This window comes from Mustela nigripes, chromosome 2, assembly GCF_022355385.1.
Source record: "Mustela nigripes isolate SB6536 chromosome 2, MUSNIG.SB6536, whole genome shotgun sequence".
NCBI classification, from domain to species: domain Eukaryota; kingdom Metazoa; phylum Chordata; class Mammalia; order Carnivora; family Mustelidae; genus Mustela; species Mustela nigripes.
In genome coordinates this window covers 175,400,182-175,421,870 of record NC_081558.1, presented here as the reverse complement: position 1 = coordinate 175,421,870, position 21,689 = coordinate 175,400,182, and the positions used below count along the sequence as shown (strand labels likewise).

Genomic DNA, 21,689 nt, shown 5'->3' with positions numbered 1-21,689 from the left:
AGGTCCCTTCTAAAACTTAGGGTCTCTGATTTGGGTAATGTCTTAATTGTTACATTAACAAAACATTTACTCCTTATTTTTTCAGATAATAACATGTGGCCAACTCCAATTCAGGTAGAGTTTTAAACATGCTAAGGGAGAGGGAGAGGGTACAAGTTAGGGGAGGAGCTCTTGAAGGAGAGACTCTCAAGCAGACTCCAAACTGATTATGAGGTTGACAAGGGACTGGATCTAATGACCCTGAGACCATGATCTGAGCTAAAACTAAGAGTCGGACACTTCACTGACTAAGCCATCCAGGCACACCCCAAAATCCTGTTCTTTTTTGTTGTTCCAGAATTCTATTAAGAAAAAATCATGGTTGTACCAAAATATTTCTGTATTTTCATGACTTTTTTTTAAACGATCATGAAAAATAAGAACTTAATTGTGCCAAAGAATACATTTCTAAAATAAGTTATGACATAATGCTAAAATGCAATTCTGTCAAATTATATGGCTTAGAAACACATTAAATAACATAAAAATATATACTTATTAACTATATATCAGATGAAAGATGAATAATTTATTATTATACTCATACATATGCATACAAAGACAAAGGCTAGGTTATATAAATTACAAGTGCATCCTCAAAAAATTCTATAATCCTACTCACACAGAGTTGGTTAGTCGTGTTTAAAAGGAAAAAAATAATACAAGTCTTTCTAATTGTATTGGGAGGTTTACTGGTCAAAAGTGAATTACATTTCTACAACTTACTTATGGTCATTATATTTAAAAAAATTATTGTTTCTGTTTTAATGATCTAGATATAGTCCACTCTGTATCACTGTATCCTGAAAACAGTGATTGGAAAGTAGTATAATCACCCACTATTTGCATGTTGCTAGTTAGACTAGTATATTTTTATAGCAGTGATAGCAGGCACTAAAGTCTGGAAAATTCATTCTTTTTAATTCTTAGAATACAGATCTTAAAAGAGATATTAATTTTATCCAGAATTGTATATGCATTAAAAATATTTAAACCTGATTAATTTTGAATGATTCATGGTATCAAAGGAATACACATACATATATAAATTATATAAACATTTCTATTTCAATTAATTCTAAAATGTTTCTAATTAACTATTACACATTTTATTGGTTCGTATAATGTACATTCTACTTTTATTCTTATTATATTTCATCTATTTTATATTTTATTTATATCTTATTTTATATTTTATTTTAAATTATATTAGGTTATTCAATTAGACACAAGGCAGAATTTCATTTTTCACTGATTCCACTTTGAATAAAATGTGCGCTCATAGAGAAATCAGTAAATATTTTATCTCACATAAGATACACAGACACAAAAGTTTGCTAAAAAAATGAAGCTTAAATATTTTAATTAAAGAAGTATTTTCAGCATCTGCAAAGAACAGAATCCTAATTTTAAAAGTAAATTTAAAGTCTAAAATATTTTTTATTTATATTAATGACTAAAGCATAAAGAGACATTGTGGTATATTTTATTAATATTAGCTTAATTTCTTATAAATTTGGTTTCTTGGTTTATAAAGCAATCAGCAATAAAAATGAAGATATTAAGAGGAACATATTATTTATATCAGCAGTTAGGAATTAATGTTAAAACTTTATAATAAAGTTGGCAATCAATTCATTTCTGTATTCATATTGATAATACTGATATAAAAATTCTTTAACTACAGAAAAAAAGTTCTAAAGGATAACTTTAAGTTTATCAAGAAGTCACAGAATCCTCTTGTACTGGTTCTGATATCTGAGATTATAGCAAAGAACATGATTTTCTTAGAGTTTAATTACAAACCTATCTAGAACTCTCATTCATTATTATTAATAATTTACATAATAATCAGTCTTTTCAAATCAACCCCAAACTGCTTATAATATCTGAAGTTCAGTTGTAATTTTGTAACATTTATTTCTCAAGAACATATCTACTTACCTTACCAAGTATGCAATTCAAAGTGTCATGTGTAGAAATGTAGTCAATTTGCATGATTCAATGCAAGTAGCTAAGCTTAAATTAAAATAATCAAATAAACAAATACCTCTGCAGAGCAACAATCTTTCAAATCAATGACATATTTATATAAAATATAAGGTATATGGAAATAAACTTCATTCTGCATTCTGCACAAAATGTCCTAGTGTTTCAACATTTAAGGTTGAGATTAACAAGGGTGTTAATCTTCTTTTCAAGGCAAATATGTGTCTGTATAGATCTCACTCTTTCAGCAAAGATTGAACAAGAGAAAAAATGTAATTTATACAGTAAAATCATAATTTATGATTTCAAAATTCTTGAAATCCTTCTCCAATCTTAAAAACACTGTTGGTTATATTCTGATCTCAGGACCTTTGTGTCTTTGCACATTTTTTGGGAAAAAATAAGGAAGGAATAATTAATTTTAAAATAATTGCTTGAGTACATTAGACTATGTATCTCAAAACACAATAACCAATCTTTCTTTTCTTCATTGATTTTGATGTTAAGGGATATATTGAAGAAAACAGCAAACTACACAAACCTATATTTTTGTCTTTAAGTAACTGTAATAGATTCATTAGAATGAGAAATTTAGTGATCTTATGGACACAGTTCCTTAGAAGCTTTGATATCATTTATAATAGCATTTTTTCTTAATTTTGTTTCTAAATTGGTACCTCCTATCCACCTTTCTAACAGAGAAGGGTACTCAATAATAGTGTGGTTAATAAATATGTTAACTAACTTCTTTTGTTAAGCAAATCAGTTGTCTATATTATGGTCTATATTATGCTTCAGATGTATCTTACCCAAGATTAGTAAATTACTGATCTATCAGTGAATATTGCTATTGCTGTAACTCTGGCTTGATACCTAAAGGAGTTAAACAATCCCTATCAGAGAGATTACATTTCTCACCTTTCATTGAATCTCAAAGTTTAAAAAGTCAAAATAAAACAAAACAAAAACCCAATATGTATATCAATAAAGCACTAATATGTTCTCTTTTTAAATAATATTACCATACCTGTAATTATCAACAAATTCCTGGCTTTCAAAAGCTCTGGACATGCAATACTAAAATTATACCAATAACTGCCTTCCAATCTCTTTTTTACAAGATGACACAAATCTTTCAAAAATTTAACTAATTTGAACTAGGAATATAATGTAATTATTCTGAGTAGAAAAGATTTGAAAGAAGGATAAATTCTATTTCTGCTCTTAACAGCAATATGGTCTCAAGTTATGTAACTTAGCATGCAGTCCTTTGCTCATTAGGTTGTTGCTTTTCCATTAAGGGTCTGCAGAAACCCAAAGGCAAGGGTACTAAGTTTTCACCAAGCAATAAAGAACTTGCCTCAAAATTTGTATCAGTGAACCTTTAAAAAGCATGGATTTCTCTATCTATGTAACTACCTACTACTATCCATTTATTTAAGCACAACCAATGATTAAAAGGCTATTTGTATGTAGATCAAGTTAGTAAAGCTGTGTTAAACTTTTTAGAATCATAAAAAAAAAAAAAAAAGACAATGTTTCTTCAGGAGAACAGACTTGGACTCAATGGTAAGAGTAGAGACAAAATTCTAGAGTCTTTTTTATCATTAAGACATATTAATTGACAAGGTTCTAATAAAACAAGGTTTCTTTGTACCTCATTAAGTGGAGAGAGAGAGAGAGAGGAAGGGTGAGAGTAGAAGACAGAGAGGGAGAGAGAGGGAGAGGGAGAGACAGAAGGGTGGAATATTTAGAAAGGAAAAAAATTTTGATATCCAGAAATTTCTCCTGTATCAAAGAAAGATGCAAATAAACTTACTGTCATTTGGTTTGCTGACCTAGAAAATAAACATAATAGGAGACTTCCTATGTGATTTCCTTAGTGGAGATCACACATTTCCTTATTAAAACACACATTTAGGGGCGCCTGGGTGGCTCAGTGGGTTAAAGCCTCTGCCTTCGGCTCAGGTCATGATCCCCCGTCCTAGGATCGAGCCCTGCATTGGGCTCTCTGCTTGGCGGGAAGCCTGCTTGCCCTTCTCTCTCTGCCTGCCTTTCTGCCTACTTGTGATCTGTCTGTCAAAGAAATAAATAAAATATTTTAAAAATAAATAAATAAAATAAAACACACTTTTGGCATAATGATATTTTTTCTGCCAATATGTTTTGTTTTGTTTTGTTTTTTTAAACCATTCTCTTCAGCTACATCTTATCTCTAAAGACAGAAAGTTACTTGACTTCCAAAGTACCTAAGCCTTAATAAGCAACTCTATATCTCACCTTCCAGTGTGATTGAAACCAGGTTGTTTTTCATTAAGTTAAAACTTGGCAAAATCAATTTCTCAATTCTTTGCAGTTTGCTATCTTATTAGACAGATGATCTTGCAGGGCAGAATCTGTCACAATCACACACTAGACTCGGGAAATTTTTGCACGCAAAGTGCACAAAGAACATTGGTTCTTGGAGATAGAAAATATCATCAAATAATAAGAATTTACCTTCATCAATTCTCAGATTTACTGAAAGCATAATTATACAAATACAAGAAAATTATATGAAACCATCTTACTGTTTTTTCCTTCTGTAAAATTATCTAATGACTTTACATTCATAAATAGGCACACTAAGTATCTTAGGCTTTTATTAAAATGATTTTATAATATCTTTAAATGTCTAAATTACAGATATTATGTAATACTGGTTATAACACAGTAAAATAATGGACACAATTTACATAGTTGTACAATAATGTATGTTACATAATAGTATAATTGGCTTCCATTCTTCATTTTCTTTTAATTAGATTTTCTTTCATTTTACTAATGCAAGTAGCAAAACCATCTCATTCCCTACTTTAAAAATTTTGTAACCAAGCTGCAGTTAAGTTTTAGATTGTTTGGGAATTTAAAACTTAATTAATATTGACAGTAAGTGAATCCTCTGAACAGTGAAACAATATATCTTGATAGTCTATTTATAGTCCTATAATAATAAAACTGAAGTTCTGATCGAATCTCTAATATTTTTAGTTTTTAAGCAAAGAGATTCAACAAACTTCATTCTTCAACAAATGCTATTATGATGCTTTATTACACTTAGATATATTAATATAAGTTTATTATATATATAATGTAGGTTTATTATACTTTATAACTATATATCAAATATCTAAATTTTTTAAGAGGTGATAATTTATTAACTACTAAGGAAGTGCCTACTGACTTAATTTAGTCTCCAAAGATGAGTTTAATTAAGTGGATGAGTTACATGAATAAACTTTTTTTAAAATGTTATGTTTTATTAAATGAAGTTGTTAATCCAAATTCAGTTTCTCACATTGAGGAACTACACATAAATCAGCATATATGAGAAATACAGAGTTCTGGATTCATCAGGAGTTTCTAATAGGCATTCAAAATTTGCAAATTTAGGGGTGCCTGGGTGGCTCAGTGGGTTAAGCCTCTGCCTTCAGCTTGGGTCATGATCTTGGGGTCCTGGGATCAAGCCCCACATCTCTGCTCAGCAGGGAGCTTGCTTCCCCCTCTTTCTCTGCCTACCTGTGATCTCTCTCTGTCAAATAAATAAATAAAACATTTTTTAAAAATTTGCAAATTTAAGTAATTGTTTGGCATTTTTGATATAGCCTTGTATGATTGTATGGATGGATGCATAAGGTGAGATGATGAATAAATGTTGCTGAGAGAGAAAGACAAGGAAAAAGAAAAGTAAATTTCTTTTCTAAAAACAATGTTTATCAGCCTTGCTCAAAATATGAATATGAAGGAATTTTTTAATGATCTCCTTTAGTCATAACATACTATGTTTAATAAACAAAATCAATTAAACACTTTTAGCATTACCTATGAAGTATGCATGTTTAATGGCTTGCAACAGATGTAATTCCTGTTTAGTTATAGCTTTATTTGCTTATTTGAAGACTGCGTATAAATACTGACTTTGAATATAGTGACAGAACCGCTCTTTGGTAAGCATCAAAAACTTAAGTTATGACACATTACTGAGATGAATAAACTATGATAAATTATGTACTTCTCCTGATCTCAACTGCAAAATCTGGGGATTTCTCTAAATTGGAGTTGTGTCTCATTACCAAGTCTGAATATTTTTGGTAACTTGCAATCAATTTTGTTGAAATGAAGTAAAACAGAACACAAAATATCAGGGGTATCTTTATGTTAAGTCTATTTTGTTTATGAAATATTTGTTATTTATTCTTTATACCCATAGATTCCCTACTGGTTGGTTATAGTCAAGTTTGAAAATCATGTTCAAGTCATTTTCCAAATAATAGACAGCCACATAAGTGGAACAAATCACCATGATTTTGGCCTGACCTTGAAATATCCAGAAATTTCACTTTTCCTCATCCAATTTGTTCAGAGAGACTGGGATGAAACTAAGTCTCAGTACCTATCCATGGAATGATCCATCCAACCATGTATTCAGCAATTATGTCATGAGTGCTTGCCTATTGTCATGTTCTCAAGATGCAAGCATACAATCATGAATAAAATAGTGTCTTTGTCCTTAGACGGTTTATTGACAAAAGACAGTATTTATTCACTCATCTATTAGAATCTCTATGTAGTCACACGTTTATATCATTTATTAACTGCTATATAATGTGGATGCATTTTTGCCAATCTATTATTTTCACTTTCATGTTACTTTTTTGTAAACTTAAAAATTGATATTTTATAATATTTTATTTATTTGAGAGAGAGAGAGAATGAATGGAAAAGGGCAGAGAGACAAATAGACTCTCCATCAAAGGCAGAGCCTGATGAGGGGCTCAGTCCCAGGACCCTGAGATCATGACCTGAGTCAAAGGTGCTTAATTGACTGAGCTACCCAAGTGCCCCAAATTTCCTGATTTTTAATATTTATTTCATAAAATCATCATTTATGTTTTCTAAAATGTCTTCTTTTGTCATGATCCTGGGAGATATTCCTTAATAGTTACAAAAATATGATTTTTATAATTAAAATTTTTATTAAACTCTAATTTATATATTATATGATAGAAGCTTTGGAACTAAAATAGTCTTCAAATTTCTATTAATATAGAACATTACTGAATTTCTGATAAATTATTATACATTCAATTATTACCTATGTAACATGGTCTTTTTCTGTGCTTCTTGTTTTAGCTATATTTGCATTCTGATTTATAAATACATCTCATGAAATTATAATTAATCTGTTTCCAAAGTTGAGATATGATCATATTTCAGTAGTCAACTTTCTGGTCCTGAGGTGGCTTATAACAATATATGAAATGTTGAGAGTCTGGTGAAGTGTTAACATTACAAGACGCTCCTCAAAGCACTAAGATAATATGTTACATCGATTTACTCCCACTTCAATAAACAAAAATTATATTCTCATCTTAACTTTCATTTTTGTTTATTTACAATATTTTTCAGTTTGCCATAGTTTTGTGTCTTTTTGGCATCATGGCAAAGAACATTTTTTCTTTGCCTAATCCCCTAATTTATTGTTAATGATTTCCTGATTTCTTTCTGCTATGATATTTCTAATTTTTAACATATACCTTTAAAGTACTTTCACATTTATAAAATAATGAATTTATTATTTTTATCTTTGTTTCTTTGTAATATTATACACTTTCCATAATTTCACTTAGCCTATATTATATACATTTGGATTTGTAGTTGTTTTATAATTTTTAATTTTGTATGAGAAAATTTGGTTAGTCTAAGGTAGTATATAACTTGCATGGCTGTCATGTGGGGGAAGAAAAGAAAAATATGTTTCCTTCTGTTTCGTTACTTCTCTCCTTTCTTCTACTTTTTCTCAGCTTTTTTACAAAAATATCAAGGGTCCAATTACATTTGCTACCTCATAAAAAAAGATGGCTAAGCACAGAAACAAGCACCCAATAAATGCTTTCTAATGGAATAAACATTAAAATTATATGCCATCTATATGGCTATGATGGTGACTGTGATTAAACATGTAATTTGATTTCAATAATCTTAGAGACTCAGAATCATGCAATAATCTTAGTTTGATTGATTTTCTTTTTCTTTTACTTTTTTTTAATTGTTAATTTAGCTTCCAAGAAATTACCTATACTCACCTGTGAGCTAGAAATGAGACCAAGAGAATGAAATTACTCATATGTAGTTATTAAGTTAAAACAAGGAAAGTTTTTGTCAGTCATATTTATCCAAAAATTGGGAAGTGCTAATATTTAAATTAGTGTGTTTTATGATACACTATGCCTTTTATATATTTTAATAGAGAGTGACTGCATTTTTAAATTCCAGCATTCGATAGGAGATTGAACTAGTTACATAGAAGGGGATTTTTCAATATTGATTATAGATCAAATATGTCACCAAATTTATTAAAGTGATTATTTGTATGGACATCATGAAACCAGAGAAAGATAAATGCCATATGATTGCACTCATGTGGAATTTAAGAAACAAAAAAGATGAACATTGGAGAAAAAGAGGGACAAACCATAAAACAGACTCTTTTTTTTTTTTTTTTTTTTTTTTTTAAGATTTTTTTTTTTTTTTTGACAGAGAGAGATCACAAGTAGGCAGAGAGGCAGGCAGAGAGAGAGAGGAGGAAGCAGGCTCCCTGCTGAGCAGAGAGCCTGATGCGGGACTCGATCCCAGGACCCTGAGATCATGACCTGAGCCGAAGGCAGCGGCTTAACCCACTGAGCCACCCAGGCGCCCATCAGACTCTTAACTATAGAGAACAAACTGAGGGTTGCTGGAGGCCAGATGGGTAGGGGGGATGAGTTAAATTGGTGATGGGTATTAAGGAGGGCACCTTTTGTGATGAGCACTGGGTGTTTTACCAAGTGATGAATCACTGACCCTACACCTGAAACTAATATTTGAGTGTATGTTAACTAACTGAAATTTAAATAAAAATTTGAAAGAAAAAAAAGAAATTCTATAGGAGAGTACAAAAGAGTATCCCTTTAAGCTCTGTTTCTATAAAACCACAGTACAGAAGAGTATCCCTTTTGAGACTCTCTGTAAACCACACTACTTAACATTAAAGAAAAAGACAGCATTAGTTGGAGTGAAAAATAGAAAGCAAAAGAGAAAAAGTTCAAGTAGGCATTTTTACTATCATTTTATTGACCAAACAATTCCAAAGTAAACATAAGGTCAGAACTGTGTATCTGCTTTTTTTCTGGTAACTGTGCAAATGTCATGTAGTAAAAATAAATTAGATGCTAACAGTCCATACATTTTGGAAAAATACTGAATAACCTAAGCTAATTAATCCATCTAATGCATGAACATGTCTAGTTACAATTCTTGAGGCCCACTGTAGCCCTGTTATTGTTAACTGACACTCAATAAGTTGCCCTCAGCATGTAACATAAATACGGTCACAAGGTATTAGGCCATACCTTCAGAAGATGTTCAGGTACAGATGCAAGAGTATTATAAACCCTTAGAGAAGGGTGAAATAGTCTTAAAAATAACTGAAATACATGAATTTTAATATTTGCTATCACTGATAACATATTGAAAATGTTCTCATCATTTACAGGTTATACAACTACTCAGAGACAAGCATGCTTTGGCTAGAATTATTTATAAGTAATTTCAGCAAAAAATTTCAAACTACTAGTTTTTAGGCCCCATAAGAAACACTGTTTAGTATAATTTATGTGTTTCTACCTATACATTTTCTCAATGAAATTTTATATGCTGACTTTATTATTTATTCCCCAATAGATAAATAGGTTTCAAAAAAATAAATAATGCCTTACTATATCTTGGTATCTTCTGTGGACATAACATTTCTAGATATATAACAAGATTTCCCAGAATGTACCAGGACATGGAGAGTTTTATGGAAATCTTTTTCCATATCTTCAATTTCTATTATTTTAAGATTTTATTATTTATTTATTTATTATATTTATTTATATTTATTACTATATTTTATTTGTTTATTTTCTATATATAAAAGTATATATATATATACTCTCTACATATACATATAGAGAGTGAGAGAACATGTGCACTCACAGGTAGTTGGAGCAGAGGGAGAGGGAAAAGCAGATTCAGTGCTGAGCATGAAGCCCAAAATGGGGCTCAATTCCAGGACCCCGAGATCATGACCTGAGCTGAAAATAAGAGCAGATGATTAACTGAGTCACCCAGGACTTCACCCCCCATATATTCAATTTCTATGTGTATTCTAGTCTTAACCATACCTGTCTGAGAAGGATCTGAATGTAAAGCGGTTTCTCTTCCCTTTCTGAACAAATCAGAACGGAATCAGACATTTCCTTACCCCAAAACTGAAATTTATTAGGCTACACTGTGGTAATGAGCACAGTATTTTTTTCTCATTAGCCTAGGTGATAAAAATGTTCTAAAATTAGATTATGGTTAATAGTTGCTCAGTTCTGTAAATACAGCAACAGTTACTGAAATCTATGATTTAAATAGGTAAGCTTTGTGGTATGAAAGTTATATCTCAACAAAACTGTTAAAAACAAAGAGGAAGCTAACAAAGAAAGATGGTCTAGGACACCAAGTCCAGGACACCTAACAGAATAAGAATTGAAAAAGTTGAGAAAAATGAATCTAAATATTAGGTCACAAATCCATCAGTGGATCAGGCAATTTGCTATTTTATTTTACTATTTTATTTTATTTCTATTAACAAAATTAAAGAAATAAATTGTCATGTAACAGCTTTTTACAAATAATTTTCATGATCAATCACTATTTGCTTCTTGACATACTACTCAGAAGGAATTCAAATGACATACCTGAATGACATTTTTAAGTTTAGAAAAACACCTAAGAACAGAAATTTCCTTTTATAGCCATCTCTTTGATTTGAATGTATTTCAATATAAAATTGTAATCTCATCTATGTTATATAAAGTGCATCTCCAATCAGAATTTACTCAATGTAAATTTAATTATTTCATAATTATTCATCAAACTGTATATTACAATTAAGTTACTCTGATAAATTGTGTGCAAAATAATCCTAAAAATAACAAAGAAAAATATAATTCTTTGAGTTTTGGGTGGTTGTTGTTGCAAGGGAATAAGGCAGGATGATTAATCAAAGAATTTCAAAATAAAATAGATTAGAATAAAATTCTATGGAGAAATTGGAATAGAATTATGTGTAACTCTATGAATTCAACGAAAAAATATCATGAAATAAAATTTTGGCTATCAAAAACGTTATTCATTTCATGCATTTTTAAAATGTATTATGGTTAATATATTTAGATTTCACAAAATACATTTTAAATAGTCACATAAGAGTATTATTTTCAAATATCCATACTATACACTGGGAATGATAGGGTTTACAACTATGTAAATATATTAAAATATTATTGTAATATTAATACACATAAACATAAAATCATGTAAGGAGGTAAAAATTATTTTAGGTAGGAGGCATTCAAAAAACCTGAAGGATCCCATTCTTTACCACTGAGATAGTCATCTATATCCCAAAGAACATGCCATCTTTTAATGAGCCTATGTTTTAATGCTCACAAGAAAGTCATCTTATTAAATAATATATCCAGGAAAATGATATAATTATTCTTTGTATATTACTTGAACCTGAATAGCCATTAACCCTGGAAAAGCATTTTTTTAATAATGTTTAGAGGAGTGATTTATAATTTATGTTGGTTTCTCAATCCCTTATTGTATGTTTTATTTTAGTTCTCTCATTAATTATTTAATTTACATGTCTAACACAGACTCTCCTTTTTAAAGCCATCAAAACAATTTAAAACATATCAGAAAGTAATCCTCTTTTGTAATCTGATTTTCTCATTCTAATCTCAAGTTTAAAAGGAAAAGCTTTCTAATAAAATCATAGTTGACATGCTATTTTCCAAATGTCATCAACTTTTTCTTTCTACATACATCTTTAATAGGCTCTTCCTTTTTTCATACATATTTTACTGCAAAAATGTTTGCCATCAATATTAAAATGTGAATTATACCCATATTGGTGTACATAGCTTTCTAAATGCTATCAAATCCAATTCATTATATAGTAGTTTAATGGCATAGATCATTCATTTATTTTTTAACACAAATTTGCTTCCCCAATCAATAGCTTTTAAACTACCTTTATCCTTGTTTTTCTACTTCACTTCTGGAATATAGAGACAAGAAATGAGGGTATTTTTGTGCTACAAATTTCTGTATAAATTTTAGGAAATGTGCAATACTGAAGAGACAGACTCCATATCTAACTAATAGTTATGAATCAATATTGAGAACTGAATGCTTATTTAACATACTGCATCATTATGGAAACTATGAGTTTCAAAAATCTGGACATTTTTGAATCAATTGCTTATAAGAATAAGAAATAGATTATTTCTTATAAAATAAGAAAAAGATTATTTAGCACTTAACTTTTGGCTGAATATTAAAGGCATCAGTCATATTAAAAGTATAAGTCATTTAAATTTAGAATACAATTCATGTTGGATTCTCATTTAGTATTTGTAAATAACGTTTCCAAAACCCCAAAGATATTTTAAAACCATTAGTAAAATTAGACAAAGATGTGAATGCATAGCAACTTATATTCTGAATTCAGAAAAAAAATATAAAAATTTATAATCAAATAATTACTTCGAGTTCAATCTTAATTCATCTGACTTTAATTCTTACTTGAAGTTACATAGTAGATTGAAAGATTGGCTATTTTGAGAGCATGTATGTCTTTTTTGGTGCTGTTTATTTATAAACTATTAGTCTTGAATTTGTCACAGGTAGTGACACCAAATGAGAATAGAACAAAGCAAACATGGGTGTGGATGACTCTAAATCTTTCTTCATAATACCTATTATTTCCAGATCTCATTTTCCCCAGGTTCCTAATTATGACTCCTTTTCCTCTTTACAACCTGGTTCTGTATCTCTCTCATCCAGTTCCGAGTGCCATTTTCCCCTGCATACTTTAGTATCTTCCTTGATTATGGCCTTTTTTTTTCTTTTTCTATACTCTTTTATTTTATTAAGTCAACATTGAGTGAATGTTCTGTTTTGTCTCCTGGAGAACCTCACTCAATGTAAATCTCAAAACATTTCTGTCAGACTCCAGCTAGCTCAACCAGCATTTTTTAGACCTGTAACATTGTATTTAGGTAAATGTGTCTGTGTGTAACAGTGCCATTAATTCAACCTCTTAGGAAGCCTACTATGTGCTAAGAAATGTCCCACACACTCAAGAAAAAAATAAAGCTCTGGAAGAGAGGTCAAAGGCAAAGTCGAAGATAGCTTTTCTTAAGCTTTACTGTATCCAGAGAACAACATGAGGAATGTAAGTAAGGGGTGACTGCAAACTGAATCACATCTGTCAGTTTAATTTAGTGGAATTGGGAAATGCATGATCATTACTATGTTAATAAAACACTTCCATATAATTAAACTGATTTATGCAATTGAGCCAAAAATGCCTTTAAAAAAAAAAAAAAGATTTTATTTATTTATTTGATGGAGACATCACAAGTAGTGAGAAAGGAGGAAGCAGGCTCCCTGCTGAGCAGTTTTGTTTGTTTGTTTATTTTGTTTTTTGTTTGTTTGTTTTGTTTTTGTTTTTGTTTGACAGTGCACTCTCAGTCTTTAACGGCTGTGGGGCGTCACACACCCAGGCCTCGAGCCAGCGCTCAGATCTTGTTGAAAGCAGCTATGCCGATGCTCTGCACATGCTCCTTGAACTTGGTGATCTCCTCCAGCAGGTCGGTCCCCACCTTGTCGTCCTCTACCACACACTGGATCTGCAGCTTACGGATGTCATAGCCCACGGGCACCAACTTGGAGCCCCGCCCGATCAGCCCTTCTAACCGGATGGAGCACACGCAGGCCTCCAGTTGGGCCATGTCTGTCTCATCGTCCCAAGGCTTGACATCCAGGAGGACGGAGGACGTGGCCACCAGGGCGGGCTTCTTGGCCTTCTTCTCGGCGTACTGCCGCAGCCTTTCCTCTTGCAGCCGTGTGGCCTTCTTGTCTTCTTCCTCATCGCTGCCAAACAGGTCAGTGGCGACGTCCTCATCGTCCTCCACGGCAGTAGCTGCCTTCCTGCCGGGGGCTCCACTTGGCACATGGGAGACACGTGCTGGGTCTGTGGGGCTATGGCCCGTGTGTGGGGGAGCTCTTCTCCAGCACGCTCAACCGTGCTATCGCCCTTGCCCCGCAAGGACAACAAGACGCCCTGGTTCGGATGCATCTCCTTATTTCCACAAGTCTACACACTTATATACGCTTATATGACCAATCAGCAAGCAGGGTACAGGAGAGAAGAGTTAGTCACTGGTAAAGGATATGGCCATGCTTTAACCACTGCCCACAGCTCTCTGGCTTGAGTCTGCCACAGGCGGTGTAGCATCCCCAGAGTTATCATCCGCATCTTCAGCATCATGACTGGTGTTCGGAGGCAAGGCTGCACTGCTCTGGGATCCAAATTGGAGCCTCCTTTTCCTGTGGAAAAACACATACAGACCCCCTACTCCATACTAACACTGGATCTGGTCCATTCCACTTTCCTGTGAGGATGTCCTTCCAAAGTACTAAAGGCTTAGGGGAAACAGCAGCATCACTTGCATGTCTGTCTGCAGCTGATTTACCCGTTTTGTCCAACGTTAAAAAATTCAAAATAAAGAGAATGGTGTTGAGCTTATCTTTAGGGGACCTGAAGGTGTCCCCTATTCCCCCTTTTTGTTTATAAAGCAGATTTTTTATTGTAAGATGCGCATGCTCCACAACACCCTGTCCTTGTGGGTTATAGGGTATTCCATGTATCAAGTGAATGTCAAGTTGTTGTAGGAAGGCTTTAAAGGGTTGTGAGGTGTAGGCTGGACCATTATCTGTCTTTAATTGGCGTGGCTTTCCCCATGCGGCAAAAGCCTGTAGGCAATGGGCGATAACATCTCTGGATTTCCCCCCCCCTCCCCACCCCCGCGCCCGTCCTCCCCCCCCCCCTATCCACAGAGACATGAACCTCTCCTAACTTTCCAAATTCTGAAACATGTGTGACATCCATTTGCCATATATGATTAGGTAACAAACCCTTAGGATTAACCCCCAAGGACGGTGCAGGTAGTAAGATCACGCAATTTCTGCAGGAGGCTACTAGGTCCTGTGCCTGTGCTTTTGTTATGTTAAATTTGAGGCGAAGAGTTAAAACATCCTGTTTCTTCAAATCCTCCCCTAAGTGGTCCCATTGAAGTATGTTTAGCAAGCCTTCATCTAGGAACCATGGAGCCGCCTTTTCCACTGTATTCAAAAAGGCCCGAGCAGTTTTTGCTTTTAGTGGAGTTCCATTGGCTTTCAGCAGGTCTTCTAAAGACCCTTCCAACTGCACTTTAGATACTTCAGATCCCATTATGAACACACAGACAACAGACGCGGACGTTAAAGACTCACCGCTAAATTCCGGCTCTAAGGCCGCCCTGCTTCTTATTGCGGACTTGTACAAGATTCCCACCACTTTGATCGTGGTCCCTTCCCCGCTTACCTGCAGTTTCGATAAGAAAATCCCAGCTCTATGGCCGCCCCGCTTCTTGTTGCGGTCTTGTACAAGTTTCCCACCACCTTTGTCGTGGTTTTACCCCGCTAACCTGCGGACTTCTCCCTTGCAAGGTTTTTCTATTTTTACTCCCCGCTTTACCGCGGAATTCTAATTTTTGAACGTGGCTAATGTCCCCGCTTACCTGCGGACCTTTACTCCCCGCTTTCCTGCGGATTACCTTGCAAGATTCCTTTATTTAGTTCCCGGGTCTCAGCACCATTTATCGCCCTTGCCCCGCAAGGACGACAAGTCGCCCTGGTTCGGATGCATCTCTCTCCTTATTTCCACAAGTCTACACACTTATATACGCTTACATGACCAATCAGCGAGCAGGGTACAGGAGGGAGCAAATCAGGCTGTGCACCTAAACGAACAACTTCGCTAGCAACCAATGCTGCTTACTTCCTCTTTGGGCGTTCTGCTTAGTCTCACGAGGCAATCCTAACCTGGCAACTAGCCAGGCGCCATCTTTTAATGGCGGAGGCCCCCCTGGCCAGGGGCCTGCCTCCGACACTGGGCCTCTAGCTGGCAGACGGCCTGCTGCAGGTCCTGCACCACTCCTTGCAGGCTCTGATTCTCCACTTCTAGGCTGGCAGTGCGGACAGCAAGCTCGCTGTGATGCCCACTGGGTCCGCTGGAGGCCCCAGGGCCTGAGCTTCCGGCCAGGGATTTCTGGATGTTCTCCCTGGCTCTCGCAGTGTCTCGGAGGATCACACTGGCGCCATTCTCCTGGCGTGAGAAGCCCGCCACAGGCCCGTGGCCACTGCTTCTAGAGTATTGCATTTGGCTCAAATGCAATAAAAAAAGCAGGCCACTGCTTCTAGAGTATTGCATTTGGCTTAAATGCAATATAAAGAGCAAGCCACTGCTTCTAGAGTATTGCATTTAAATTTTGTTAATTTTGAAAAAACCATAAAAAAATGACAATTCTCTTACAAAGTAAAAACCCTGTACAGATTCAGTGCCCTTTCAGACCATAAGCTGAATTCTATATTAATTAGTACTAAGTAAACAACTTTAAGAAATAATTACAATTTCATAATAAAGAAAACTAAAATGGACACCATTAGTACCATGCTAGGAATTCAAAATTCTACACCCAAGATATAAAAAGCTGGAAGAAGTGCTGCTTCCAGCTTGCAATGCAAAAGATGTTTCACTCTTCATTGGGCAGTCGAGTTATGCCACAGAATAGATTACCACATGAACGTGGCCACGATACAAAGGCAGATAAGTGCTACCCAGGGAAGAAACCAGGTCTTGATATAAGGTGGCTGAGAATAGGCAGCACATGAGGCTCAAGAGGTACGCGGTGTACTTACAGAAAGAGGAAAGACTGTACATACCGTTCATCCCCTTGCAGTGTGTCATTCCTCCAAGGCTAGTGGACCCTTCTGCAGCCAAGCACCTTACCTCCTGCTGCAGTGGCAGAATCCTGACCCTTCTTGTGATCAGGTCTGAAATAGAGGAAGCTGGAGGGGTGCCTGTAGCCACTGATACACATTTAAACAAAACAAAAAACACATTGAGTCTGAAACAGATAAAGATATCCCACACTGCCCTCACAGCACAAGCTATGAGGGCTCTTTTCTGTTGGACAAAAATATTACAAACCGAACCCATTCTCATGCAGCCCAGTAGGAGGTGCAATAGACTGGCATGTCTAACTTTCCCAACAGATGTGGACCAACCTGAAAATCACAATTTTTTTCCAAACCTATTAGAGAGCTATCATCATAGAATGATCAAATGGCCCAAGGACAAAAAAGACTGTCCCTGCAGGGACAAGTGAAAAGTAAGCATATGCTTATTAGGGTAACACATGATAAGGCTGAAGACTTCACCAGAAAAGTTGACATCTGATGGAAGCCAAGTGTGCTACAGACCAGACTCTTTCTCTATGAACCCTGCTTGCTATGTGCTCACAGGAAAGAAATGGAAAAAGCAGTAAGAAAAGTTTATGGATTAAAAAAAAAAACAACTGTGCCAGTGGGAGCAACAAAGTACTTGACCTAAATTAGTCTCTACCATGAAGGGTGGGGAATGAGAGGCAATAAGCATTCTTGCCTTTAATGCATTGATTTAAAACTAATCATAGCTGGAAAGATGGGAACAACAAGGGGAGGATAAAAAGTTATTAAAGGGATGGTCAGAACTACATTCTGAGACCTACAACCAGTGCAGATGAGTAGGGAGGGCCACATACCTTGAAACCAAGATAAGGTGTAAGACAAAGACAGGTTTAATCTACAACTGAGACTCCACACATCACTACCATTGCCACACCTAGCTAAGGAGTTTTGAATAACAAATAGAACATTACTGGGAGATAGACAGGAGGGGAACAAGAGCATGCAGAGGGAACCTCTCTGAGGCTTGGAGCAAAGGAAAGACCCAAAACTAAGAAGGAGCAGACATTGCTGTGATAAGCCAACTGCTTTAAATTCAAGCTTTTTTCTACAGGACTCTGAAACCTGAAGAGAAATGAATGTTATCATATCAACAACAAAATCAAACCCACCACACCTTCTAGATGGGTTAATTCACATGCCCAGTCCAAAGGCATGTCCATTTCCAGGGATCAAAACCATAGACCTCAGTATTACAGTTCCATAGAGATGTCTAGCTTTTAACTTGCAAAAACAACAACAAATACTGTAAGTTACATAAAAAGGCAAGAAAAAATATACTTAGAAGATACAAAATGAACATCAAAACTGGTTTCACATAGTACACATAGAGTCTAAAAGAAAAAAATGTCTCCACCAAATACATTGAGCCATTAAAAAATCTATTTATTGTACTTCATGAATTTTTTTATTAATTAAATACTTCATGAAAAATTTTAGAAAAATAACTTTTGCTCTGTGAAAAACAGTGTTAAAAGAATGAAAATTCAGGCAAGTCACCCACTAGTATAAAATATTTTCCCATCTTGTTTGTGAAAAAGTATTTCTATACAGAAAATACAAGGAATTCTTCAAATTCAACAATATATAAGCAAAACATTTTTTAAAAATAGGCAAAAAATCTAGACAGGCACTTCATTAAAGAAAGATACACAGATAGCAAATAAGTTTATGAAAGCATATTCAATAAAATGATTAAAAAAAAAAATTAAGCCCACAATAGGATACCACTGCACACCTGTTAGAATGTCTAAAATATGAAGAAAAAAAAACCTGACAATACCATGTACTGAGAGATGGAGAACAAATGAGACTCATATAAAGCTGTAGACAGTGTAAAATGGTACAGTCACTTTGGAAAACAGTCTGGTCATTTCGAATAAAGTTAAATATATACCTACCTGTGACCCAATAATCTTTCTGGGTATCTCCCCTAGAGAACAATTGCTGAAATCCAAATAACTTCTACAGTAGAGAAAATAACTGACCAATAATCTTCAAAGTCCCGAAGTAATACAAGACAAGTCTGCAGAACTATCACAGACTGGAGGAGACTACAAAGACAGAATTAAATGTAATGTGGAATACTATATTGAATTCAGGAAAAGAAAAAAGTTATTAGTGGAGCAACTGCTGAAATCCAAATAACTTCTAAACTTTAGTTAACAATATTGCCTAAAGAGCAAATTCTTAGTTTTGATGAATGTTCTATGTACAATAATATTAATTTAAGAAGAGGCTGGGTAAAGGATATTTGAGAACTCCTTGTAGAACTGCTGAGCAGTGAGTGGTCTGACTCATATATATTACAAAATAGATGAAAATCTTTGTGTGTGTGTATGTACATGTGCCTGTGTGTGTGATCGTTGCTTTTGAAATAATAAGGATGGACCTAATCCACTTGGGTATAAGTAATATTTAGATAATTTGTAACTGTAAAGCAATAACAGAAAATGATGTCTAAATTTCTTGGTATATATATTTATTCATAATATAATTTAGAAATAATTATGAGCTTCAGACTAATTGAGGACATAGACTAGCTGAAGGTATCCCTAAATCCTGGAAGTGAATAGAGATAGAAAAATTTATAAATTTACATACAGCATTAGTACATATATAATAATAGTACATGTAATACTAATGTACAATAGTACATATGGAGCTATATATCTGAGAAGGATTGGTGCACAATGGAATAATGTTGACTTGGTAGGCGTGTGCTAGTATTAGAATTTCAAATGGAGCTTATAGAAAATTAAACCCATGAAGGCTAACACCATTATATATCAGTACTATGGGTTCTCTGTTAAATTTGACTATTTGACATGTTGTTATGTTAATATCTATATTAACAAATCTCACATAACAGCCAAATAAGCAATAAACTCCAACAAAAATGAACAACAACAAAAAATCCAATTGTGTTTCCAACAAGAATTCTGAACTTTAATTAACACTGTTCAAGTCACACAATCCTTAGTTATGGGTTTTGCTGACATCAACTAACCTTATTATTTTGAAGCATTTCTACATATGTTAATTTGATTTTATGAGGCCCATTTCATAATGCACTTAGACATGTCAGCCCAGGCATACTATGCCTAATTCACACTTCATTCATTTTGATACCATTTGGCTTTCAGCCTCATGGTAGTAATAACCTATCATGTGTAAATAAATGCCACATGATTCACACTCTGTTCTGTCTCATTGCTTATTTATCTAAATACAGAGAAAAAGGACAATGTGTTGTAACCTACAAAACGTTAATTTGCTGCAAAACGTCTGGATAATCTTACTCTTTATTAACTGGTATTCACTGATACTTTAAAAGCCCAAGGATGAAATACTTTGACATAAAGTGTCAAAGAAGTAAACTGAATATGAAATATTTTATATAGAAAAACTGGATCTGATCAAAATCTTGGTTTTAGTCAAAGGATGGCTTCAGAGTTAGAATCTTATATCTGAGAATAGAATTCAGAGGTTTATCCTTATGGATTAAGTTCAATGAATCCTAGTGTGTTTAGTAACAATAGTAACATTGGTAAGGTACTTAAAGTATGCCAGACATGGAATATATACTTTTTCCTCTTAGAACTACATTGGGAGGTAAATACTTATTATCCTTACATTAGAGATGATAAACGGAGCAACATATCCAGAGTCTCAAGCTGGTAAATAGCAGAATCACGATCTGTATGAATAGTCAGTATGACTAAATGTTTCACTGTCTCTGCCTAACTGAAATGAGCAGTGAAGTAAGCTATGATGTAGATAGGCATTTCTGCAAAACCATAGATTATGTTCCTTTTGTAATCATGCTGAGAAAGTCCTTCCTCGCATGAAGTTTATATGCATTTTATTTTTTCTACAAATTTGTTTTTTAATTGGAAATTTTATCAACTTAAATTCATTTTGGCTTAAAGTGTAAGGAAGAATATGAATTTTTTTCACCAAATGCTGAAATCAATTATAAATAATTAAGTTTTCCAAGGAAGGTCTTGAAAAGACCAAGACAAATAATGAAGATTACATGAATTCAGATGATAATAAGTCTTTTGGTTTAAATTTTATAAAGAATTCAAAAGGGCTTTATTTTATAACTAATAAAAAAGTCCTGCTCACAGATAAACCTGTTTAGCTGCCTCAATAGTTTTAGAAGCAGTCAGTAATTAGTAATTTCATGAAACTTTTACTATTGGTCTCAAACACTTGTTCTCATGGTCACAACTGTGTAAAGTTACCTTGTTCATCTGAAAACTAGAAATTTGAATGAGATATTGTATTTTTGATGTCAAATCCTTTTATAAATATATGAACATTCTCATTAAAAAATCACATTGTATGTATGATGAAAGAATTCATTTCAGTGTGTATGATACTGTGGGAAAAATGCAAAAAAAGTACCCTTGAAATCTATAAAGTTATTAAGAAATGGATAAAATTAATGCACTCTAATTCAACTTCCCTAAAGATTTTAATTTTTATATTCTGAGGTAGAGCCTGATTATAACTATTTTTTGTCTGATCATAACTATTTTTAAAAGTATTTTATGGGGGGGCGCTTGGGTGGCTCAGTCAGTTAAGCTTCTGCCTTTGCTCACTTCATGATCTCAGAGTCCTGGGAAAGAGCTCCACTT

General features: G+C 33.9%; 1 pseudogene; it reads right to left on the bottom strand.

Moving 5' to 3' along the window:
• Positions 1-13,733: 13,733 nt before the first annotated feature.
• LOC132010598 (elongation factor 1-delta-like) lies at positions 13,734-16,417 on the bottom strand (annotated as a pseudogene).
• Between the last annotated feature and the right edge of the window lie 5,272 nt (positions 16,418-21,689).